Here is a 13,133-nt window from a genome sequence, read left to right on the forward strand (position 1 = left end):
CCTGAAGACATTGTTAAATTGTCATGTAAAGCCTGTAAAACCTAAAATGACAAGCATCTACATGCACTGGATAAGGCAGAAACCATGCAAAACCCTGGAGTGGACCGGGAGAATGAATAGCAATTCTCCAGTCTACTCAGATTCCCTGAAAGGCCATTCTACAGCACAAAAGCATAGTCATGACTTAAGTGTAAAACTAACAATGACTCGATAATCCTTGCTCTCTGGGAATGCTTTAATATTCAGAAGTTGTGGGCGGAGGTAGAACATTTCCAGTCAGAACTATTACAATGTAAAATTACTTTTAATCTGTCTGTCTGCATATTTCAAGACATTACATATGGGGTATAGTGAGATACACAATTGGCTGGATGATTATTTTCTCATCACTCGTTTTTTTTAAACATATACTAAAAACTTGGAAGTCAATCAAGCTGCCATCAATGACAAAATGGAAAAATCTATTGATTTATTATGTAAATATTGAAATTGCATGGCGACTGAGAAAAAACTGGCACAAATATTGGTACATTTTTTTAATACCAAGTGGCAACCAATAATGCAGGCACTAAGGATGGGCGTTCGAGCATGCGGATCTGGGCAGAAGAGATGCAGTCACTGTTTGTATGTTTTGGGAAGTTGTCATTCGCATGTAGGCCCTATATGTTTATTTACTTGTTTGTTTTTGTGTGGAATGTATAAAAAGAGAATTAAAAAACCCAACTCTTAAATTTACATGGATTTAGGAACATCATCGTTTTCTCTAAATATTGCAAATCTTAGCTTGAACTACAGAATAAAAGGTATATCGACTTTGATTGAAGGTTTATAATATGACTTTTTTTTACATCATAAAACATACAGTTGAAGTTTACATACACCTTTAACCAAATACATTTAAACTCAGTTTTCAACAAATACCCTGTCTATGGTCAGTTATAATCACCACTTTATTTTAAGAATGTGAAATGTCAGAATAATAGTAGAGACAATGATTTCTTTCAGCTTTTATTTCTTTCATCACATTCCCAGTGGGTCAGAAGTTTACATACACTCAATTAGTATTTGGTTGCATTGCCTTTAAATTGTTTAACTTGGGTCAAATGGTTCGGGTAGCCTTCCACAAGCTTCCCACAATAAGTTGGGTGAATTTTGGCCCATTCCTCCTGACAAAGCAGGTTTGTAGGCCTCCTTGCTCGCACACACCTTTTCAGTTCTGCCCACACATTTTCTATGGGATTGTGGTCAGGGGTTTGTGATGGCCACTCCAATACCTTGACATTCATTGTCCTTAACCATTTTGACACAACTTTGGAAGTATGCTTGGGGTCATTGTCCATTTGGAAGAACCATTTGCAACCAAGCTTTAACTTCTTGACTGATGTCTTGAGATGTTGCTTCACCATATCCACATACTTTACCTCCCTCGTGATGCCATATGTTTTGTGAAGTGTTATTATTGTGGCAATTATTTTTTAAAGTGCACCAGTCCCTCCTGCAGCAAAGCACCCCCACAACATGATGCTGCCACCCCCGTGCTTCACGGTGGGATGGTGTTCTTCGGCTTGCAAGCGTCCCCCCTTTTCCTCCAAACATAACGATGGTCATTATGCCAAACAGTTCTATTTTTGACTTTTTTTCTAAAAAGTATGATCTTTGTCCCCATGTGCAATTGCAAACCATTGTCTGGCTTTTTTTATGGCAGTTTTGGAGCAGTGGCTTCTTCCTTGCTGAGTGGCCTTTCAGGTTATGTCGATATAGGACTCGTTTTACTGTGGATATAGATACTTTTGTACCTGTTTCCTCTAGAATCTTCACAATGTTGTTCTGGGATTGATTTGCACTTTTCACACCAAAGTACGTTCATCTCTAGGAGACAGAATGCGTCTCTTCCTGAGCGATATGATGGCTGCGCGGTCCCATGGTGTTTATACTTACATACTATTGTTTGTACAGATGAACGTGGTACCTTCAGGCATTTGGAAATTACTCCCAAGGATGAACCAGACTTCTGCAGGTCTACAGTTTTTTTCTGAGGTCTTGGCTGATTTCTTTTGATTTTCCCATGATGTCAAGCAGTGAGTTTGAAGGTAGGCCTTGAAATACATCCACAGGTACACCTCCAATTGACTCAAATTATGTAAATTAGCAGAAGCCTCTAAAGCCATGAGTCAGAAGCTTCTAAAGCCATGACATAATTTTCTGGAATTTTCCAAGCTGTCTTAGGCCGCCCCATCCCGCATGCGGGATCGTGACTACAGCCTCAAGCTCATTACCATAACGCAACATTAGCGATTTCTAAAAATTGCAAATGAAATGAAATAAATATGCCTGCCCTCAAGCTTATCCTTTTCTTAACAATCCTGTCGTCTCAGATTTTCAAAATATGCTTTAGAACCAGAGAAAATCAATAATTTGTGTAAGAGTGGTGATAGCTAGCTTAGCATTTAGCGTTAGCATTTAGCACGCAACATTCACAAAAACCAGCAAAGGGATCAAATAAAATAATTTACCTTTGAAGAACTTCAGATGTTTCAATGAGGAGACTCTCAGTTACATAGCAGATGTCCAGTTTTTCCTGAAAGATGCTTGTGTAGGACACAACGTTCCGTTTTGTTACTATGCATTTGGCTACCGAAACTAACCGAAAATTCAGTCACCTAAACGTCGAACTTTTTCCGAATTAACTCCATAATATCGACTGAAACATGGAAAACGTTGTTTGAATCAATCCTCAAGGTGTTTTGTCATATATCTCTTCATTGAAATGCCGTCCCTGGAAGCGTGCATTCTTCTCTGATTCGGATGGAAAAATACTGGTACCTGACTTTTGCGCACCAATTTCCACGCAGACACCGTGCGGGACACTTGGTAATTGTAGGCTCTTATGGTCAATCTTCCAATGATATGCCTACAAATACGTCACAATGCTGCAGACACCTGGGGGAAACGATAGGAAGTGTCCGTTCATTCCTGTCGCATTCACAGCCATATAAGGCGATCATGGAAAACGTGCCTCCAGAAATCCTGTTGATTTCCTGGTCACTCAAACATCTTGGTTTTGCCTGTAGATTTTGTTCTATGGCACTCACAGTGAAAATCTTTGCAGTTCTGGAAACGTCAGAGTGTCTTCTTTCCGAAACTATCAATTCCAAGCATAGTCGAGCATATTTTCGTGACAAAATATTGCGCTAAAAACGGGCACGTCTTTTTATCCAAAAATGAAATACTGCCCCTATAGGTCTAACAGGTTAAAGGCATAGTCAATTTAGTGTATATAACCTTCTGACACACTGGAATTAAGTAAACAGTTGTTGGGAAAATTACTTGTGTCATGCACAAAGTAGATGTTCACAAACTATAGTTCGTCAGACAAGACAGACAAGACATTTGTGGAGTGGTTGAAAAACGAGTTTTAATGTAAACTTCTGACTTCAACTGTACTCAAAAATCTGAGTGGCACTGAATTTCAAGGCACATTATGGCATTTACACTTTGTATTAGTGCAGCGGGTCATTCCTCCAAACATCAAACTGCACCCTCTCTGGGAAGGCATGGAGGAAGGATCGAAGGTTGGACTCTTCTGCCTCCTGAGTGGGTTCTACCCTGACAAGCTGAGTGTGGAGTGGCAAGTGGATGGCAGGACTGTGACCACCCCTCCAGTCCAGCAAAAGCTGCAGAGTGTGGAAGGTGAGGAGAACACTTTCAGCCTGAGCAGCCAGCTGGAGCTGGACCAAAGCCAATGGACTCAAGGGTCAGAGGTCACATGCAAGGTCACCCTAAATGCATCACAAGGACCACCAGTCTCCAGGACCACCAGCATTTGCTCAGGTGGGTTTCAGTGACGGCACTGTGTATTGGGCCAGAGGATGGGTATAGAAAAGTGTACAATTGAAAGACATAGTAACAATCCATATATGCATGTCTTGTGAATTCTCCATCTGTTTTCCTCTCAGCGTTTCCCTCTTCTACTCTATCCATCCACCTGGAGACCCCCAGATTCAGGACAGTGATGACACAGACTGAGGTAACAGCTACATGTGTGGTCCACTCTGTGTATGATGCCAACGTGACCTGGCTTCTGGATGGAAAGGACACAACCAGCAGGACCCCAGTGAACCAGGCCAGAAGCACATCTGAGAGCATCAGCGGTAACCTGACTCTTTCCTCAAGCCAATGGAAGACCCTGAACACAATAACATGCAGAGCTGAACATCGCTGCTTCAACTCCTCAGAGAAGACCAGCAAAGTTAAAGGTTAGAAGGTATCTATTTTTTCATATACTCAGAGATACTGCAGCAGCAAAGTTGTCATTTATTTCAACAATTCTACCACATAAAATGAACGTGTATAGTCATTAAGCCAGATGAATATTAATTTATCATGTTCAAATCAAATGTTATTAGTCACATGCGCTGAATACAACAGGTGTAGACCTTACAGTGAAATGCTTTCTTACGAGTCCCTAACCAACAGTGCAGTTTCAACAAATATGGATAAGAATAAGAGATAAAAGTAACAAATAATTAAAGAGCAGCAGTAAATCATAACAATATATACAGGGGGGTGCCGGTACAGAGTCGATGTGCGGGGACACCGGTTAGTTGAGGTAGTATGTACATGTAGGTAGAGTTATTAAAGTGACTAAGCATAGATGACAAAAGGGTGGCAGTGGTGTGGAGAGGGGGGGTGGCAGTGCAAATACTCTGGGTAGCCATTTGACGAGATGTTCAGGAGTCTTACAACTTAGGGGTAGAAGCTGCTTAGATGCCTCTTGGACCTAGACTTGGCGCTCCGGTACCAATTGCCGCGCAAAAGCAAAGAGAACAGTCTATGACTAGGGTGGCTGGAGTCTTTGACCATTTTTCTGGCCTTCCTCTGACACCGCCTGGTATAGAGGTCATGGATGGCAGGAAGCTTGGCCCCAGTGATGTAGTGGGCCGTTCGCACTACCCTCTGTAGTGCCTTGCGGATGGATGCCGAGCAGTTGCCATAACAGGCAGTGATGCAACCATGCTCTTGATGGTGCAACTGTAGAAACCTTTGAGGATCTGAGGAACCATGCCAAATGTTTTCAGTCTTCTGAGGGGGAATAGGTTTTGTCATGCCCGCTTCACGACTGTCTTGGTGTGCTTTGACCATGTTAGTTTGTTGGTGATGTGAACACCAAGGAACTTGATCTCTCAACCTGCTCTACTGCAGCCCTGTCGATGGGAATGGGGGTGTGCTCGGTCCTCTTTTCCTATAGTTCACAATCATCTCCTTTGTCTTGATCATGTTGAGGTGGAGGTAGTTGTCCTGGCACCACAAAGCCATGTCTCTGACCTCCTCCCTATAGGCTGTCTCGTTGTTGTCAGTGATCAGGCCTACCACTGTTTTGTCATGGGCAAATTTAATGATGGTGTTGGAGTCGTGCCTGGCCGTGCAGTCATGAGTGAACAGGGAGTACAGGAGGGGGCTGAGCACGCACCCCCGAGGGGCCCCTGTGTTGATGATCAGCGTGGCAGATGTGTTGTTACCTACCCTTACCACCTGGGGGCGGCCGGTCAGGAAGTCCAGGATCCAGTTGCAGAGGGAGGTGTTTAGTCCCAAGGTCCTTAGCTTAGTGATGAGCTTTGAGGGCACTATGGTGTTGAATGATGAGCTGTAGTCAATGAATAGCATTCTCACATATGTGTTCCTCTTATCCAGGTGGGAAAGGGCAGTGTGGAGAGCAAAATAGAAACTGCATCATCTGTTGGGGCGGTATGCAAATTGAAGTGGGTCTAGGGTTTCTGGGATGATGGTGTTGATGTGAGCCATGACCAGTTTTTCAAAGCACTTCATGGCTACAGACGTGAGTGCTAAGGCTCTTTAGTCATTTAGGCAGGTTACCTTAGTATTCTTGGGCACAGGCACTATGGTGGTCTGCTTAAACATGTTGGAATTACAAACTCGGACAGGGAGAGGTTGAAAATGTCTATGAAGACACTTGCTAGTTGGTCATTGCATCCTGGCAGTACACTTCCTGTTGATCGTTTTCCTCTGTGTGTGTTCTCCAGGACCTGCAGTGAGCAGCACTCCCACAGTTCTGATCAGGAGGTCTCTCCCAGACTTACTGGATGGAGACAGTGCTGTGCTGGAGTGTGCCATCACACAACTCTCCTCCAGTGACCTCTACGTCACCTTTCAGGCCAACGGGGTTGATTTCCCTGAGAAACAGTATGTTGATCTGCCTGCCTGCAAAGATCCCCATTCAATCATCAGACGCTTCTCTGTCCCCACATCACACTGGAAGACAGACAACACTTTCACCTGTAAAGTGAACCAATGCTACTCCAACAGCTGGGTGTCTAACTCCATAGGAAAGCTTTTTGGTAGGTGAACTTCTCTCATACTTACCTTATGATAGCATCTAAATTATTTTATATAAAATCTGCTTGCCAACGTGAAATTAGGTTTCCATTGTTGGTTGAAGATGGAAAAGTGTTTGTTGTTTCCAGGTGAACCGTCCATGGAGCTCCTTCTAGTTCGCAGTGAGGAGACGTCAGGCTTAGGGACCCAGAAACTCATGTGTTCTGGGTGGGGCTTTAACCCTCAAATCAAGTGGTTATCAGGGTCTGAGCAGAGGTTTGCAGCAGCCAATGAGATAAGGATGGGGGAAGACGGACGTGTGGTAGTAACCAGTCATATCATAGTAGCACAGCAGGAGTGGAATCAGGGGAAGGTCTTCACCTGTGAGGTCATAGACCAGGATCTTCAGAAAACTGTCAGGAAGAGCACCAGTTTATTTACAGGTAGGTTGTGAACTTATGGATATGGTAGGTGGTCTTCTCACATCTTACTCTTTTGAGATTTGTTCCTATTACTTAACATTAATAGGAAAAACATATTTCTATTTTAATTGTGTTATTATCTATGTGTTTAAAGGGGAAACATCCATGGAGCACCTATGTTGATGGTTTAACTTTATGTAACTTTGTAGCATGTAAGGTCTACTTGTTGCAGTCATTTAGATATTTTCCAACTGTCCATCTGTCTGGTATTACTGCCTACACTAAATGCCCTTCTAGCCAATTAGAAACAAGTTTTCAACAATGCCTTTTTTAATGAAGTGTATATTAAGCTTGAATAATCAAGGACAAATTGTTTAAGTCTTATTCATTTTTACTGTTTGAGTTCCTTAATCTGAGAATTAGAACCTAACGGACCTTTATGAAAGCTTAACTAAGTTTATTCTTCCCAAAGGGTTGATACAGCTGCATTCAGACACATGTTTCCACCAGCACAAGTATATATACTCCAATTTAGACTCTCCTCCTTCTCTCCAATCCTTACATCTGTTATGGTTCGACAGGAAGAGGGTAATAAGCCATAATTTCTCCATTCAGGGTATCTGAGCTGACCTCAATCCCTCATTCACCCAATCCACAGATGTCCATCCACTTCCCCTATAGCAATCCTGTGATTTCCTACCGTCCACCCAACATATTCGAAAGCCATCTGGCTCCTACAGATAACCATTAACTTCTGACATAAAAAAACAGTCTCTTTGACTCCTTATATACTATACTTCTGAGTAGAACAATGTTCCAAGTTAAACGCAGTATCTAGCATGACCAAGAAAGGTCATATAAATCTATTAGCCTATATTATCATTGCTGTTCATGTTTTTTCAGGTCTGCATACTCCATTTGTCATGTTCGTTTCTTGGGCCAATTAACCTTTATTGGGCCAATTAACCTATCGACTTCAGAAAAACTATTTGCCACTTAAAGGCCTAGCTTTACAATAAAACTCCTTGTCTGATTAGATACCCGGTGCATGTTTACAGTAACAAATGTGTTTTAAGAGGAATAGAAGTGGCTAACAACAAATGCATGATTACATCTTAAAATAGCAGATGACCACTTGAAGAGCTTTGCAGAGCTGATCATTGCTCGCTGGAACATTTGTGTCATTGTCACCGGCTACAAAACAAGTAGGACTGTCCTTGACTAAATAAAATCTTGGTCGATCGAGAGTCATCTGTTCTTTCAACCAATCGATTGGTAGAAATTTGAAAACGTGTATTTTTCCATAGACACACCCTATGATTTAATAAAATCAACTATATTTAGGCTACAGAGCTTGTCTGATCTATTTAAGCACTTAAAAATTAAGACAAACATATTACTCAAGAGGAAGCCAGAGAGCAATATCAACCTGTACATGACTCTCCTCCTCTTGCTGCCCTCTGCTGCTGGCTTTTGTTGATTCTGCCATTATGCTTCTGAAGTTGCAGGTAATAGGCTACACCAGCGGTCGGCAACTTTGGAGTGCCAATTTATCGTACCATTTCTACTGATCTCCGTGCAAGTTATGATTTTATATACACATTTTTGTTAAAGTTTAATTTCATTCAATTTATCATAAAGTCTTCATATCTCAATCTATTTCATGTGGCTAATCATTGTACCTGAATGACAATTAGACTATTCTAAAAGTAACTTCTTATTACCATTGCCAACATGTAAAAATCGCCTACATAAAGCCAACAAATAAAACATTGCAGCCTGCAGGTAGAAAATATCTTAATTAAAATGTAAAATAAATCTATCCTATAAATCAGGGGTGTCAAAGTCAAATGGACGGAGGGCCAAATAAAAAATTTAGCTACAAGCCGAGGGCCGGACTGTTCGAATGTTCATTGAAAATTTTTTAAATGACGCATATAGTCTAGTGAACCTAATTGAACCTACTGAAAACCTAACAAATATATTCCAATATGATCAGATAAATAAAGCAATATTTTCTTATGGCTCTGTCAGTAATCTTTAATTTTCAACAGACACAAAAGACAAATTTCCTTTATATAAAAATCCCCATAACATGAACATTAAATGAAAGAAACCGGTATTCAAGGCACCATCAGTAGCCTATATTTTCTATTTTAGCAAAAGTGGGCTAAATTTACTTCAAAGAAAAAAACAATAATAGCAATTTTCTATCATCCACTCAACTGAAATATTTTAAAATATAATTGGATTGAAATACAATAAAATAAAGTGCAAAAATCTATTAATCAAAAACAACACTTTGTTTAAGGAGAAGTAACATGCAGTGAAAACAAATATTAAACTTTAACTTTTAAACTTGAACTGAGTAAAAACTCTAAATATGTGATTGCACAGTAATGTTCACTTGTTTGAGGTTGAGGGTGATACTTGGTGGTGTCCCATCTTTTCCACAAGTTCATCAATGTTCGGGGTAAGGCTCTGAGCTGAGGAAATCCTCAGAATTGAGTGGAGGTGTTCAGCAGTAAGTCGACTTCTGTGTGATGTTTTGTTCAAGTTCATCAAAGAAAACAGTTGTTCACACAGGTATGTGCTGCCAAACATAGACAACGTTTGAGCAGCCTGGATGCGCAGCTGGGGCATTGTGTCGGGAGGAAACGGGCGAACTCCGCAGCACCCACTGCCGCATATTTTGCCCTCAGTGCATCATTGCATTGGAGGTCAATCAACTCCATTTGGAGGTTTGGTGGTGAGCTTTCCACGTCAACAGCAAATGGGTTACCGAGCAGTTCCAACCTGCTTTTTGTGCTTCAAAGTCAGCAAATCGGCGTCGAAAGTCAGCGGCAAGCATACCTATTTTATCAGCCAACTGTGCGCTCGGGAACGCACTGGTAGAGAGCTTCTCTTTCATGGTCTGGCAGCTGGGAAAGTGGCTCAAATTTTCTTTCCGCATCTGCGTCTCCCACAGAGTCAGTTTGGTTTTAAATGCCTTCACTGTACTGTACATATCAGAGATGACACGATCCCGACCCTGCAGCTGCAAGTTCATTGCATTCAGATGACTCGTAATGTCACACAGAAAAGCCATTTCACACAGAAACATTTCGTCTCGGAGTTGTGTTGTGTCTTTCCCTTTGCTGTCCAAGAACAGACAAATCTCCTCACGAAGCTCGAAACATCTTTGAAGCACCTTTCCCTGGCTTAGCCATCGCACCTCTGTGTGATAAGGCAAATCACCATGCTCCGTTTCTAACTCCGTCAGAAATGCCTTGAACTGGCGGTGATTCAAACCTTTGGCTCTGATAAAGTTAACTGTGCGCGTGATGATGCTCATTACATGCTCCATTTTCAAGGCTTTAAAAGCTGTCAGCTCACCTGTCGCGTTTTCCTCTTGCATCTTTTCCCGTATCTTCGCCACCAGTCCGCTCCTGTGTCCACACATCGCAGGTGCTCCGTCGGTTGTCAAACCCACGAGTTTTTCCCAAGGCAGCTCCATCTCATTTACACATCTTGACACCTCTTCATACAAATCATACAAATCATGCCCCGTAGTTGTGCCATGCATAGGACGTAAAGCCAAAAACTCCTCTGTCACGCTTAGGCTGGAGTCCACTCCGCGGATGAAAATTGACAACTGGGCAATGTCAGAAATGTCGGTGCTCTCATCCACAGCCAAGGAATATGCAATGAAATCTTTTCCCTTTTTCACAAGCTGCTCTTTTAGATTGATGGACAACTGGTCTACTCTCTCGGCAATGGTGTTTCTGCTCAGACTCACATTTAAAAAGAGTTGCCTTTTTTCTGGGCAAACTTCGTCACAAACTTTAATCATGCAGTTTTTGATGAAATCCCCTCCGTAAATGGCCGGGCTGATTTAGCGATCTCTTCTGCCAAAATAAAACTGGCCTTGACAGCAGCCTGGCCTTGTGATTTGGCTTTTTTGAACAGAGCCTGTCGAGATTTGAGGCCTCGTTTTAATTCCTCTGCCTTTTGTAGCCTTTGTTCCATGTCCATATTCTTGTTTTTGTCCGCGTGTTTCGTTTCATAATGTCGTCTCAGATTATACTCTTTCAGTACCGCCACACTTTCTCCACACAGAAGACACACAGGTTTTCCAGCTACCTCCGTGAACAAATACTCCGACTCCCACCTTGTTTGAAACCCCGGTTCTCAGTGTCCACCTTCCGTTTTGCCATTTTTGATGGGTATCTGAAAGTTAATTTTACTGTGATGCTGACAACTGCTGTGCCAATAAATATTGAAATGAAGCAGCCTACTGCTCGGTGCGTCACCGTTGCATTGTGGGAAAAGTAGTATTGGTGCGTGTAAAAGATCTGCGGGCTGCCGGCTTGCTGCGGTCTGCGGGCCGGTTCTAATAATAAATCAAGATCATCCCAGGGGCCGTAAAAAACCTTCTCGCGGGCCGGATGTGGCCCGCGGGCCTTGACTCTGACATATGTGCTATAAATCATGCATGGTCTGTGCAAGGACCTTGAAACATTGTATCAACTTGGTCCAGCTGGTAGCTGGTGCTAGCAAACTTGCTACATTGTATAAAATATTCTGAGCCCTCAGTTTCTAGTGCCAGTGCCAGTGCCGGTGAGCTCCGTACAGACAGCTGTATACTATTTTCACAAGGGATAAGAAGTAATCAGGCATGCATATTTTATGAGGTTTCAACCAGATTGGAACATGACATTTCTTCCTCTTTCATGCTGAGTGATTAGTAGCGTAGGCCTACTTCTATGCGTAGTCAGGTGTATGTCCTTACTCAAGATTAACAGGAGTGATCCAAACGAAAGACAATGAATAAATTGACAACTCATAAATGGAATGAAATTAACCAAAACTTGTTTCGCGTAAGTGTAGCCTAGATTGTGCGCTCTGCGTAAAACTACGTCACAATAATAATATATTGAATGCACTATCAGAAATTAACGTAACCAAACATTAGTTTTAAAATTATGGGAATTAACAGTAAATGTGATACTGGTGTGCCATCCCCACGTCCTCCGCAATGGATTAGTCAACTGAGACGGGAGTGAATCAGATAGGTTTGTTGTTTGCCATAAAAAAAAATCTATTTTAATAACTGTGACTGTTCAACTAAAAAATCTTGGTAGACCAACAGTCGATCAACCAAACAATCGACCATTCGACTAAATGGAGTCAGCTCTAAAAACAAGTCATTTAGGCCAATTAAACAAAGACAGGTCAGGTACAGTGCCTTGCAAAAGTATTCACCCCCTTGGCGTTTTGCCTATTTTGTTGCATCACAAACTGTAATTTAAATAGATTTTTATTTGGATTTCATGTAATGGACATAGACAAAATAGTCCAAATCGGTGAAGTAAAATAAAAATTGTTTACATTTTTTTTTACCGGAAAAGTGGTTTGTGCATATGTATTCACCCCCATTGCTATGAAGCCCATAAATGAGATCTGGTGCAACCAATTACCTTCAGAAGTTACATAATTAGTTAGATTGCACACAGGTGGACTTTATTTAAGTGTCACATGACCTCAGTAATATGTGTGTTCTGAAAGGCCCCAGAGTTTGCAACACCATTAAGCAAGGGGCACCACAAAGCAATGAAAACCATAAAAAATATCAGAAACTTTGAACATCCCACGGCGCACCATTTTAAATCCATTATAAAAAAATGGAAAGAAAATGGCACCACAAAAAACCTGCCAAGAGAGTGCCGCCACCAAAACTCCCGGACCAGGCAAGGAGGGCACTAATCAGAGTCAACAAAGAGACCAAAGCTAACCCTGCAAAGCTACACAGCGTAGATTGGAGTATCTGTTCATAGGACCACTTTAAGCCATACACTCCACAGAGCTGGGCTTTACAGGAGAGTGGCCAGAGAAAAAGCCATTGCTTAAATAAAAATAAACAAACACATTTTGTGTTCAACTAAAGGCATGTGGGATTACTCCCCAAACATGTGGAAGAAGGTACTCTGGTCAGATGAGACTAAAATTGAGCTTTTTGGCCATCAAGGAAAACTCTGGCTGGCGCAAACCCAACACCTCTCATCGTCCCGAGAACACCATTCCCACAGTGAAGCATGGTGGTGGCAGCATCATGCTGTGGGGATGTTTTTCATTGGCAGGGACTGGGAAACTGGTCAGAATTGAAGAAATTATGTATGGTGCTAAATACAGGGAAATTCTTGAGGGAAACCTGTTTGTCTTCCAGGGATTTGAGACTGGGACGGAGGTTCACCTTCCAGAAGGACAATGGCCCTAAGCATACTGTTAAAGCAACACTTGAGTGGTTTAAGGGGAAACATTTAAATGTCTTGGAATGGCCTAGTCAAAGTCCAGACCTCAATCCAATTGAGAATCTGTGGTATGACTTAAAGATTGCTA

At 41.9% G+C, this 13,133-nt stretch overlaps 1 pseudogene; it reads left to right on the forward strand.

Annotated features, from left to right (window-relative positions):
- The first annotated feature begins 588 nt into the window (after positions 1-588).
- The window catches only part of LOC118364685 (uncharacterized), a 245,041-nt pseudogene continuing 232,496 nt past the window's right edge, over positions 589-13,133 (forward strand).

This window comes from Oncorhynchus keta, chromosome 32, assembly GCF_023373465.1.
Source record: "Oncorhynchus keta strain PuntledgeMale-10-30-2019 chromosome 32, Oket_V2, whole genome shotgun sequence".
NCBI lineage: Eukaryota > Metazoa > Chordata > Actinopteri > Salmoniformes > Salmonidae > Oncorhynchus > Oncorhynchus keta.